Source organism: Pipistrellus kuhlii, unplaced genomic scaffold (genome assembly GCF_014108245.1).
Source record: "Pipistrellus kuhlii isolate mPipKuh1 unplaced genomic scaffold, mPipKuh1.p scaffold_m20_p_6, whole genome shotgun sequence".
In the NCBI taxonomy this organism is placed as follows: domain Eukaryota; kingdom Metazoa; phylum Chordata; class Mammalia; order Chiroptera; family Vespertilionidae; genus Pipistrellus; species Pipistrellus kuhlii.
In genome coordinates, this window is record NW_023425562.1 from 63,589,758 (window position 1) to 63,603,736 (window position 13,979).

The window sequence follows — 13,979 nt, forward strand, 5'->3', positions numbered from 1 at the left end:
ACCACTGATATAAAAGCATATTGGAATAGCACATTGGATAACTGTCTGGTAGTATTCAATAAATATTATATTATGCATATTTCATGACCCAATGATTATACCCTAGATTTAGACCAGCAGATGTTAAATACATTCACCAAGAATGTTCAGAGCAAGATTGTTTGTAATACTACCAAACAGGAAATACCTCAGGTGTTTACTCACCATAGAATGGATAAATATATTATTTTGCATTTTAAAAACAGCATTAAGAATCAATGGCTTTTAGCTACTTATAACAATATGATAAATTTCAGAAACCTAAGGTAGGGCAAAAGAAGTCAAAAGTGAATTTGCTGTATAATTAAATTTATATAAGTTAAAACACACACACACACACACACAGATAAAACTAACCCATGGTATTGGAAGCAAGGATAGTGTTTTTGCTATGTGGGGATGAATGCTGAGGAAGGAATACAGGAGGTTTCTGGGGTGTTGATAATTCTTGGTTTCTTAAATTGGGAACTGCTTAAATGAAATATTTGCTAAGTAAAAATTTTTAGCATTTTTAAGCATATTTTCTGGCATGGATATTGTGCTTCAATTAAAAGATTTTAAGAAAAGAAGATACAGAAGAGCTCTGAAATGAGATAAACCTGAGTTCAAATCCAGTTCTACTCTCTGGACTTGAACGATGTTCTTGAATTCTCTGAGCTCTAATTCTTTCAAATGTACAATAGTGATTATTTAACACTTGAGGCCCAAAGCACAAAATTCGTGCAACAGTAAGCCTTCCTTCCCCTGCTATGAGCACCAGTTTCCCTCTGGCACCTGGGACCTAGGCTTCCCTCCTCCAGCCTCCAGCAGGTAGCCAGGACCCAGGCTGGCTTCCCTCCAGCCCCAGCTTCCTCAGGAAGGACATCTGTTCTAATTAGCATATTACCATTTTATTATAGATCATCGTGTTTTTTATGAGTATTAAATTTTCGGATGTGTATACAGCTCTTGGTGTCCAATAAATATTAGTTCCTCCTCCTGCTTTCTGTGGAAAATCACTAAAATTACATTTACTGTCCCAGTTGTGCAAAGTACAATGTTCCATTATACTACTGTACAAAATCATGTTCTCCATTTTGCTTTCAAAGGTGGGGGGGTATGGAGAGACATAGAGGAAGAAAGAAAATATTCCTGGACTCTTTCTGTTTCATTATTATGGGTTTGGGGTGTTCTATCTTAAATGGGTTATAACTTCATATGTCAGCCTATCATCATTTACAGTGCTTATTCTTCTATTTTGGTTTTCCAGTTTTTCTATTATAGCATATCTAAATTCTAAGTAATTATTAACAGCATTTGGAATAATGAGTACCTCAAGGAATTTTATAGCAGTGAAGTTATTATTTTAAGGAATGAACACTGAAAAACTTTACTCTGTCCAACCTAAGGACTTAGAGCCATTTAGCATTCAGCCTCAAGCTTCAAAATGATCCTGAGGCATAAATGAGTGAATTGCTCAAGAACAGCCTGTTCTTGCTTCTATCTGTTTGGTCAAGAAGAGAGGGAATAGTGCCTGTGGTTGGCATGAGGCAGTAGGAAATCCTGACTCCCGCTTCTTCTGTTTTTATTATCAAGCTCATTGGTTTTACATCATTAGAAAGTAGAGGAGAGAGAAAAAAGGTTGCAGGAGATTTTAAAGATGCTGTAAAATCTGGCTGCTCTCCAAAGCTGCTCTCCATTGTGATACATGTGCGTACACATACACACACACACACACACACACACCCCTTGCCTAAATTCCTATGTTGCTAAGACCAGATGTCAGTCAGCAAATATTGAGTCCTTTTGAAACCAAGGCTTTAATGAGATAAAAAAAAATACTCAAAGGGCTCAATGAGACAGGGAAGCTGACTTCATCTATTTCACAATTTTACTTAGACCTAATCTTGGTCTTATATCCTTATCTAAAAGAGAATCAAAAATCACTGTGGGAAGAGCTAGAATATATAATAATAACTATAACCTTAAAGTGCAATATTAAGCCTGTATTCTTCACAACAACCTTATAAAGTAAGCAGAATATATAATATATATATATATATATATATATATATATATATATATATATATATATTTGGTTTCTGAGAAGAAGGGAGAGGGAGAGGGAGAAGGAGAGATAGAAATATCTATGAGGAGACATCCTGCACTGGGGATGGAGCCTGCAATTTCGGGCATATGCCCTGACTGGGAATTAAACCACAACTCCTGGTTCAACCACTGAGCCATGCTGGCTGTGAGAAAGTAGCAGTTTTCAAATCATAATTTTACAGGCCAGGAAATTGAGACCATGAGAGGTAGCCACATGAGAAATTAAGTCTCCAGATCCTGATCTGGGGAAGAAGAGGGAAGGGGAAGGTTCTTCTATATTTTATTTAACTCCATTAAAAAAACAGTATTATCATTACTATATGTTTGATCTTTTTATGAGCTTAATGGAACTTGGGCAAAAACAGAAGGCTACCTCCCAATCAGGGAGAAGGTGTTGTTACAGCATGAGCTCACTCTTCTCCATTCCTTTATCAAAGAATGAAGTTTCTGCTCTGCTTTATGGAACTCACTCTCCTTCTCTTAGCTCAAGTGTCACTGGGCAAGAGGACCCAGATGGGTCAGTGACAATTTCTTTCCAGGTGCAGGATCAGCTTTGGGACAGATATTTAGTCTGATTGTCTCTCTGCTGGTCCCCCAGATAGTAATAAGTTGGAAGACTTTTGAGAAACACCACGGAAGAGAGAGACTCAGCTATAGAAAAGTTAGTAGGGAATAGCTGCCTTTTCTAACAGGGGATTCCTGCTCCATAAGAAACCTTCTGGCTGTGTACTCTCTTACCTGGTAGTTCCAGAAGGCCCCTGTGGGGAAGCCCTAGAGAAGTTTAGAGCCTGGAGATTATGTAACCCATAACAAGCAGATGAGGGTCAATGATGAGCTGGGGACAGCTAGTGGACTAAGTTGAAAAACTAAGAATCTGCAAGGACAGATCTGAGGAGACTCATAGAGTGAGTTTACTGTCATTTCAAAGCCATAGTCCCTGAAGTGGTGCAGCAAAAGGTAGGGAGCTGAGAGAACAAGACAGTATCATTTGTGCACTGTGACAACTGTTTTTCTAGGAGCCCACAGAGCCTTTCATCTGAAAGCAAGACTCTTGACTCTCTAAAGTGCATATTAGTAGAAATGTGCTTTCCTAAAACACTGAGAAAGCCACTTAACTTTTAGCTATTTAGTTTATTCATTAAAGGAGAAGAAGTTTATTCATTAAAGGAGAAGAAGGCATGAAATCACATGATCTCTAAACATATTTTTGGCTTAAATTTTCACCCATCAGGATAAAGAAACAGGGGAACATATCTGATCAATTAGAGTGTCTGAGGCTGTTTGCCATGCTTCAGTGAGCAATTCAAAGGAAAATTAATAAAATATTGACTTTAGGTTAGTGGCATGTCCAGAGGACACTTAATTATAAGATTATTTTATCTATAAGAAAGTTGAATATGTTCTTTATGAAGTCTGCCTTAAGATAATCCTGGCTAATCATTGTTTTTAATCCTGAATAGAAGGAATACTTCAGTCAAAACAGTATTGATTTTCCAAAATAGACTACTCTGGGTAGAGATGCTAAAACTGTAGCTGAATACCGAAAAGAAAAATTAGATTTGAAAAGAGAAATGAAATTCCAAGTCAGCAAATATTGATGTTCATAGCAAAAGGCCATGTCAGCATTCAGAGAGATTATCACATTGTTACACATTATTGATTTCCAAAGAAGGATAGACCTGGAACTGATGAGTTCTCAGAAGGTTAGTTTGGGTGCATGGGGAACATGCATGCAAGGGATAGTCCAGAGATGGAGTCAAGAAAAGGTGCCAAGACTGTAGAACCCAGATTCTTAAACTTTGTTGCTCATTGCACTTATGTAGGAAGTTCGGAAAAACTGATGCTTGATTCTTGCCCCTAGGCAGTTTGATTTAATTGCCCTGGGGGGGAGGGGGGTAAGCTGGGCATCAGGGTTTTGCAAAGCTCCCAGGTGACTCTAATTTGCAATAGGATCATTTCCAGATGGAGAATTATTTGGCTTTCTGGATGGGGCCAGATCCCTGCCCTTGAGGAACTCCCTAATAGGTTTACTATTTCCCTTCTCCTGACTCTTAGCATCTGTTCTACATAGACATTTTTGTCTTTCTTCCTTGAAACTGAACTAACCACAACAAACAAAAGAAAACAAGCAATTGTTGCATACAGGAAGCAAACAACCACTACCAATGATAGATATCTTAGTTTATGTAAGTAGCTCCATAAGCAAATGCTGTATTAAAAGTGGAAGGCATGACCTCCCACCCCATTACAACAAAGCTCATCCTTATGCTGGCCTGTGGCTTGATGTATGAGTCAACTACATTCCTCCAACAGTTTGTTAGTGTCTGATGAAAGCCACTAAAGGACGTGTTACATTTTAGCCTATTTGCTGCAAAGGTACTGATATAGGCATCTCTAGGCTGCACTGCTAGCATTCACCTATTTAGGTAGATTGATTTTAAAATATATGGCCAGTTTTCTAAATCCATCTCCTTTTCAATGTGACTGCAGCTTTCCCCCCCAAGACTGGGACCCATTTCACTATTGAATCTAAGCTGGTTTTGTGAGTTGTTTTGATTCTATGCTGAGGAAGTGACTTTGCAGCTAACCTGAGTGTAGGCTTCAAGAGCCTTTGCCTACTTCTGCTTGCTCTCTTAGACTCCTACCTCCATGAATAAGATGGCTCAAGACACAGTTAGTCCAGTTTACTGAATTGCCCTCGTGAGCAGCTAGCCAATCCCTAGAAACAGAGCTGTCCTGTGAAACTGTGATTGATCACAGAGGTATGGATACTCCTGATCAAGACCGAAAGAATAAGGTTTTGTTCAATGTCATTTCCTTACAACATTGAAAATATGCTTTTGTAACTTAACTCTTATTTATATCAATTAACCTATGGGAAAATTGTGTTCATTACACATCATTGCACTTACTGTCACAGAACCTATAGATGACATGGAGTGAAGATTTACTGTATTTGGGTCTTAGTTAAGTGTCAGCTCTTCATTGAAGTCCTCCCTGATGAACCAATTTACAATAGCCCCCTAAGATCTACTGTAGCTGCCACATTACCATGTTTTATTTTCTTTGTTGTATTTTTGCATATAACATTCTTATTTGTTTACTTCTTGGTAGTCTGTCTCTTCCCATATGAATATGAAGATTAGGAATTTCATCTTCTTTTCACTGCTGTATACCCAGTACTTAGAACAGTGCCTAGCACATGGTAAATCTTAATTAGTATTTCTTAAATAAATGGTATATTCTTGACTCTCATAGGAATAAAATATTTTTATCTATAAATTAATTTTTATCTTCTGCCAGTGACTGAATTGGGGGCCATTGATTTTTTTAGCAAGTGAAAAAAGCAAGAGTATGATTTTTAGTGACCTAATACTATCAATAAGCAAATTATACAAAAGTCCCTGACTATTCTTCATCTTTATATATCTTCATATATTACTATTACATTAAGAGAACATGTCTCACTGTCACTAACATGGCTACATTTTCACAAGTAAGTAAAGCAGGAGACTGATTTTGTTTGGAAGATTGAAGCAGATGGAGTTTTCCATTTCATAGGACCCACAACAAACCACAGACCAATATGTCAGCAGAACTCAAAGATTTGGAAGACCTAAAATCTACAAGCTCAGGAAGATACCCAATTAACAGAGATTAAAGTCCAAATATGACTCATCCACCTATTGGAAATGCCAGGCAATGTCAAACAGCATCCAATCTTGTTTTGCAACCAGGATAATGTTCTCTTGTGGGGGCTGAGGTTGGAATTATGTTTTAAAAAGAAACATATAAAGTACTCTTCTTCCCATCATGAAGTGTAATGACTAGGTTTCAGCTCTGCTCTCCAGCCCCAAATGATTGAACTGGCATTAGTGCCAAAAATTGGAAATGTCTTAACATGCATTAATTGCTTAATGGTTGTGTTGTCTGCTTGAGAAGGGCGGGGTGGTATTTAAGTTGCTTAATGACTTTACATTTTCCCATGGCAAAATACTTGTGATTTGGTTATGCTATAATTAAAGTTACATAAACAAGGCCTTTGGAAACAAATGAACTGGCTTCCTTGCTTCCGTACAAGAGGGATTTTGGTCAGCTCCAGCTGGTATGTTCAGGACATTCAAGACAAAACTATCTCTTCAACTGCCCCACCTTACACCTTTTAAAAATCAATCTTATTTTCATCCCTGCCTTCTTATGTGCTTTGCTGAGTGTAAGTTGTGAGGTTAGGGAAGTGGGTAGAGAGAAGATTAAGAAAATAAACAAGAGTTCATTGTTTGGAAACAATTTCAAAACAATCTGGAATATAAGTAAGAAGGACTAAGGACAAGCAGGGTAAACTTAGAAAAGCCTGCTTACCTTGAAGCCAGGTAGCCAGCCTAGTGATGAGAAACCCTGAGGGCAGAGTGGGATCTGTCTTGTAAAACCAGTTGATCAAATGTTTATTGCTGTATAAGGACAGGCCTTTGAACCCACATGATTTGTTCTCATGTCTCCCAGAAACGATGTCTTCCAGGAGCATATCTTACCCAGAGGTCTTTTGCAGTGGTGAAAAGAACTCTTGGCGGTCAAGGAATGTCTCAAGCAGGGGAGATGGCATGCTGTCTCCCAAAGGAAACACACTGGTCAAGATAATTGAGAAAGAAATCCAGGGTTTGGCCTCAGATTTACATGGAATTAGCATCTTGAGGAGTGATGGGGTCCTTTTTCAGATGCCTTTCTGCAACCCCCTCTGGCTTATATACATTTATAGGGAAGGTAGCAACCAAGGAGAATAAGGGTCAGCTTATTAAACTAAAGGTGACTTTTAGAGTATATTTTCTTTTGATTTTCTAGATTGCAGCCTTTTGTGTGTTGGAACCTCTGCTATTCTGCAGTGAGTCATTTGTCATATTCATTTATCTAAGTTCCCCAATGAGAATCCATAACCTATTCGTAAAAATAAATGTCAACTAAAATTTTATATCTCTTATATATATGCATATCTTTAGTTTTAAAACATTTGAAATTAACTCCTATAAGACTTTCCTTTAAGTAATTGCTAGAGCCAACAAACAGAATGAGCCAAAATCAGCTCACTTTTCAATTACACTTATTGGCAATTCTTCTAAGGCTGAAATGGGAGGAGAAGACTTGGGTGCCTTTGGCTTAGAATCTAGGTTTAGAAGCTCTGGTGGATCAGTGGCATTTCTGGTCCTATTCATGACTTCCTTGCATCTAAGCCATTTGCACTAAGACCTTGAAACTCCTCACCAAGAGAAGGAGACTATTTTCTCTCCTCTTAAATCTGGACTGCCTGGTGATTTTTTTTCTGTCAATACAATATAACAGAAGGACACCTTGTTATACTTCCCTTCTCTCAATTCGAAGTTTTGGCAACCTTCATGTGAACTAGTCCAGGCTAGCCTTTTGGAGGATGAGAGGCATGTGGATAAGATTTCAGTACTTAGCCAAGACCAACATAGACCAGCCTAGAGTCAGCTGACCTTCAAACATCTGAGAGAGTCCAGCACAGATCTGCAAGTTGAACATAAATAATAAGGACTAAGGACAAGCAGGATAAACTTAGAAGAGCTGCCTCCCAACCCCCAGTTGACCACAGATGCATGAGCAAGCTCACCCAAGGCAAGCATTTGTGATTTATAATTAGAAATATGTATTTTGTCTTCCTCTCTCTTTCTGGCATAGAACTCTTTAAACCTTTGGAACTTTCTAAGTGATGAGAAAGAAAACAAAAAACAAAACCCACTATCTTTTTTATGTTAATGAAGTGACTTTTGTATCTCACCTAAGGAGAAAGGGTGGTTTCCAGGAGAATCAAGGAGGTTTGGAAATTTCAGCCCTACACATCAAGGGGATCATGGGAATCTCTGATTTATAGTCAATCAGTCAGAAGCATAGGTCAAAACTTGGACTTGCTATTGGAATCTGAAGTAGAGGGCAGTCTTGTGAGCTTTTAATCTAAGGAATCTGATACTATCTTTCAGTGTCAGAATTGACTTGAGTTGTAGGACACATGAAATTGTAGGTGCATGAAAACTGCTTGGTGGTGTGGACAAAATCCTACCCACTGGAACTGGTGACCAGAATCTTTAGCTGTAAATTCATGAGCAATATAAGATGCTTATTATTCTGAGCACTTTAGTTTTGAGGTGGTTTGTACTTAACATAAAAATATTTTAAAAGATTTCTTTTTTGAATCATGTTTCATCCATGGAGACAGGAAAATGAAGACAATGACATTGATAGGTCCATCCTGAGAAAGAAAATATTTACCAAGAAAGGCTATTGGGCTCTAACTGGTTTGGTTCAGTGGATAGAGCATTGGCCTGCGGACTGAAAAGTCCCCAGTTCGATTCTGGTCAAGGGCATGTACCTTGATTGTGGGCATATCCCCAGTAGTGGGTATGCAAAAGGTAGCTGATCAATGTTTCTCCCTCATTGGTGTGTCTAACTATCCCTCTCCCTTCCTCTCTGTAAATAATCAAGAAAATTTATTTTTTTTTAAAGAAAGGCTATTGGTGGCTAACTGGGCTCAAATTTTACAAACAGATCTTAGCAGTATTTCTAAACAAGGGACTCTCATGCAAGCAGCACTTTAGGGAGAAGCTGCACCGAACTGCTGGCCTACATTGTGTTCCTTCTGGCTTCAATAGAACTGACTTTCCTCAACCAATCAGAGCTGCACAGCTATACCCTCATTCACATATTCATTGACCAATCAGAGCAGTTTCATTCCAACCAACCAGGCAGTGTTTTTTGAATCAAACTGTGGGTATTAACAGTCCTCATTTCTATGAGGACAGACTAGTCAGGATCCAGGGGTGGGAACTTTTCTTTATATAAGTAAGCTCTGCTATGGCCTGGTGAGTGCACTTTCCAGACTGAAGATTGCATTTCCCTGGCTGGAGCAGGAACACTGAGATATCTTGTAGGGCCAGAGAGGAGTAGACAGGAACAAAGCAGGCAGGTCAGTGGGTACCAGAGGAAACCAGAGAGGAACATAGTGGAGCAGAGCTATCTAGCTCAAAAGAGATTTATAATTATCTAGAGATTTCTTCACTCTCATGACTGTAACCTTGGCTGAGATGACTTCAAGGCTGGGCTCAGCTGGGTTTTGGTTACACTTGCATATAAAACGACATAGTTTTGTTGTTTGAAAGCAGAGATCTGACACTCTCTTGACATGTCTACACATGGTTTCTTCATTTAGGTTGTCTTCTGACAGCATCAAAGTGCAGCCAACAACAAGTATTCTAAGAAGCATCCAGAAAGCAAGTATTTCAGGAAAACAAAAGGAAGGTGCAGGGACTTTTACAAGTTATCTTCAGAAAGAACATAAACATCGAGATTGGTTGAAGCAGTAATGAGCCCACCCAGATGCAGGGTCAAAGACATACCTTGTTGTGGGGAGGTGTGTCAAAAAAGTTGGGGGTTATGTTTGATCACCACTACTCACTTTGACTCCGCAACAATGAATAGGTGTCCTCCTGTTTCTCTTGCTCCCCTACTCTGTTCATTTTATAGGTACCCAGAGCCTTTTAATTTTATAAATTTTCTGTAAAATTTTGCCTCTCAATCAAATTTTCATCCATCCTAATCACCACTACTTTTAATAGAAATCCCGTTCTCTCAGTTGGATTGTGTCTGATAATAGTATAATTTAAAGAAATAACTCCCTAAAGTGTGAATCAATGACCAACTTAAATCTTCTAAGAGGGTCTTTAAATATCAGATGGAGAATAAATTAATCAAAATGAACCGTAATCAGCAGAAGGTGTGAGTGACTACATTTTCCTGCTTTCCATGTATTCTTCCCCAGCCCCCACATTGTCACAAAATAAGAGAATACTTATGAATGTCTCTCAATGCTCCCTCTTGGTGTAGTTATTACAATTTTATTACTATTTTTATAGTATCTAAGATTCCTTCATAAAATGTACTATTATTTTATATACTGCTAAGAAAAACATGTTGCTAATTAATCATTAAACATAATGATTGGGGAGTAGGGTGGTGATCAGGGGTATCTGGGGTGGGAGAGGCTGATCAGGGCCTACAGGAGGTTGGCCGGCTACCCCCTCCAATTGGGCCAGTTCGCTGACCACATTCTGGTTGCTGGCTTTTTATATATATAAATAATATTTTAAATTACATTTAATGATTATTTCTGGCATATAAAATGTAATTTGCCCTTGATATTGATTTAATAACCAATATTTTAAAAATTAAAAAATGTGCCCTTAAGCAGACTTTATAGAAAGATTAAGTGAAAAAGGAATTACTAACATTTCTTAGAGCAGGGTCAGTGTTTGCATAGTAACATGTTATAAATCTAACATTTTATTAAGGATTTAACTTTTGCTAACCAATGACTACACTGTCTTTTTGTTGTTGTTGTTGTTGTTGTCATTTTTGTTAATCCTCACCCGATGAAATTTTTCAATTGATTTTTTTTTTTTTTTTTTTTTTTTTTTTAGTAGAGTGGAAGAGAGAGAGAAAGAGAGAGAGAAATGAGAAACATTCATGTGAGAGAAACACATCCATTGGTTGCCTACTGCACAATCCCGACCAGGGCCCATTCCAGGAAGGAGCCTGCAACAAAGGAACATGCCCATGACCAGAATGGAACCTGGGACCCTTTGGTCCACAGGCTGTCATTCTACCCACTGGACCAAACCTACTAGGGTAACACTGTCTTATTAAACAGCAGCTTCTTTCCTCAGCAAAATACAATAAGAATACACAAAGCTAAGTGCATGTGGGGAAACTGCCTTTCTGTCTGGTAGGGAATCTCTGTGTGCTTATCACTAGTGTTAAGTGAAAACTAAAGAGTAGAAATAGTCATTGTTTATTTAAAAATAAAGTGTTTATTTCTATTATTTAGAAGTGAGTGCAGACTAACAAGGAGAGACCCTCCTCTTTATCTGCCAGCAGAATTAATAGAGGGCATCTGAAGAGAAAATGTAGCTTAATTTCTTTAAACATACTACCTAACATTTTAACCTGGATGATCTTTTTTTCCAACTATGCAAAACAATGCAGTTTCTGTCTTCTCTACCAATTGTATAGTATGTTCTTCTCCTTTGTGAATTTTGCATTTCTACTTCAAGCTGGTTTTATTCACTTTTGTTACTTTTGTTACACTTTTTAGTGTTACACCTCTGCTATGACCAAATTATGTTCTCTGATGGAAAAGCCTTTTAACTGTCCATATAGCTATTAACAATAACTATCATTGTGAGATGTTTGTTAAATATAACCCATACAGTTTCCTAACGGCAACTTTACTTTATGACTAAAATGTGTATTTAAAAAAACTTCTGCAACTGGTGATTGGAATTGGCTTCCATTTATCTTTTTAATGATTTTCATAATTTGTTTTGGTCAATAGATGTTTAATTGGTATATAGGGGAGTTATAGCTTAAGATATATATTGTATGACCAAAGCTATATACAAAAAGCGTACATGCTGTATGAATCTATTTATATGAAATTCTAGAATGCACAAACTAATATATTGTGACAGAAAGAAGACAATGGTGTCCTGGAGCCAGGACTTGAGGGAGAGAGGTGTTGCAAGGGCTGAGAAAACTTCTGGATTAATGGAATTGTTCGGATTGTTGATTGTAGTTAGTATATGGCTGTTGTCAGCAAACTGCAGTTCATGAGCCACATGTGGCTCTTTGGCCCCTTGAGTGTGGCTCTTCCACAAAATACCACAGCCTGGGTGAGTCTATTTTGAAGAAGTGGCGTTAGAAGAAGTTTAAGTTTAAAAAATTTGGCTCTCAAAAGAAATGTCAATCGTTGTACTGTTGATATTTGGCTCTGTTGACTAATGAGTTTGCAGACCACTGGTATAGGCTGTGTATACTTGTCAAAACATCAGATAGCATCATCTGACCAGGTACAGTTTGTGTTTATTCCTTAACAAAATTTATAAAAATGTACTCTAGCATACTATAACAATGATATGCTTAAATAATGTTTCCTTAACAGCAAGGAGCACACTTGGAAAATAATCTCTTCAATATATTGCAAGAGATGAAACTAAGCCTTCATCTCAGATTAAAAGCATTTTTAATGCTTTCATTTTAAAGCCCAATCATCATGCTGGAGGTACCCTGGGCTAACAGGCTTGCTGGCAGCCAGCCATTCTGTTCTACTTGGGAGAGACTGAAATGAGCAAATAAAAACTGTTTTTTTTTCCCAGATGATAATTGTGAAGGTACACAAGCTAGCCAACCCCTATGGTCACCTGCAGCAGTCAGTCCTGTCTGAGGCTTAATCGCATTAGATCAATGCTCACCCCCTCCTTGCCCTGTATGAGCAGTTTCTTCACGTCAACTATTCAATGGATCATTCTGGGTCAGGGTGAAAAAACTTGTCAAGGGTCAGATATTTACAGTGGGAATAGATCCCTTGACTTTATAAAACAGAGGGCTTAACAATGAAACACACACACACACACACACACACACACACACACACACACACACCAAACACCAAAACATTGCCTGCACACATATACCACTCCCAACCAAATGTATATGATTATCTGTTTCCCCAAACTAGTGCTCACTTATAAATACATCAAGTGGCCTACATATTTAGAGATAAGCCATGCTCTTATTAAAACACATTTCTGTTTTAAATATTTGCACATAGTTCAATTTTTAGTTAACATATACATAAAGTAAATGCCAAAATACAGGTGTACAATTTATTGATTTTTGAAAAACAGAACTGTCCATGTAAGTTATACCCCTACAGACATGATGAATTTATCTTATATGGTATGATATTTTAAATTACATTTTAACTGATTATTTCTGGCATATAAAATATAATTTTCTCTGGATATCAATTTAATAACTAATATTCTAAATATGTGCCCTCAAGTTTTTGAATTTTCTAGGGAGGCATGTATACTATCTTCAAATAAAGACTCCTGTTTTGTTTCATTTCAAGTTTTAATTCTATTTTTTTTTTTTTTACTGGTATTACTACATCATAAAAGACATCTAGTACAATGGTCAACAGACATAATTAAAAGCCTTCATCATTTTTCCATAAATTGATCTTTTAACTTTTCATTTTTAGTACAATATTTCCTATAGATTATTTTTTAAAATATATTTATTATTTGTCTGGCTAAATACATTGTTTTTGCTATTATTCGTTATTAACAGTACATTTTTAACCACAAATGGATAATAAATTTTATTCAATATTAGAGGCCCTGTGCAAAGGGTTCTTCAGTGTGGCCTTTGGGGATCGGGCCGAAACTGGCTGTCCAACATTCCCTGCAGGATGTAGTAATGCGCAAAGTGGCAGGTGGCTGGGGAGGAGCTAGTCTGGGCCAGGGACATGCTGCTCTTGCTGATCTCTGCCCCGCTGTACTTGCTACCACTGCTGCTTGGTAGACTTGCTGCTGCTATCCTGCAGTCTCCACATGCCCTTCCTAGGGTGATACCGATGCACCCATGACTGAGAAGTGGCTGCGGGCTTGTGCCCATTCAGTCCTGATCCTGGTCTTGATTCTAATCCTGGTCCAGATGGTGGAGGGCCACACAGGGGGAGTGTCCTCAGGAGAGGCTCATGCCACTACAGCTGCACTCGCCAGCTGAGAACCCAGCCTTTGGTGCCTGTTGGTCAGCTGAGCTGCGCTCCTGCTGTGAGAGTGCACTGACCATCAGGGGGCAGCTCCTGCATTGAGCATCTGCCCCTGGTGGTCAGTGCATGTCATAGTGACCAGGCAAATGGTCAAACAGTCAAATGGTCACTTAGTCTCATATATATATATATATATATATATATATATATATATATATATATATATAAATTTTTG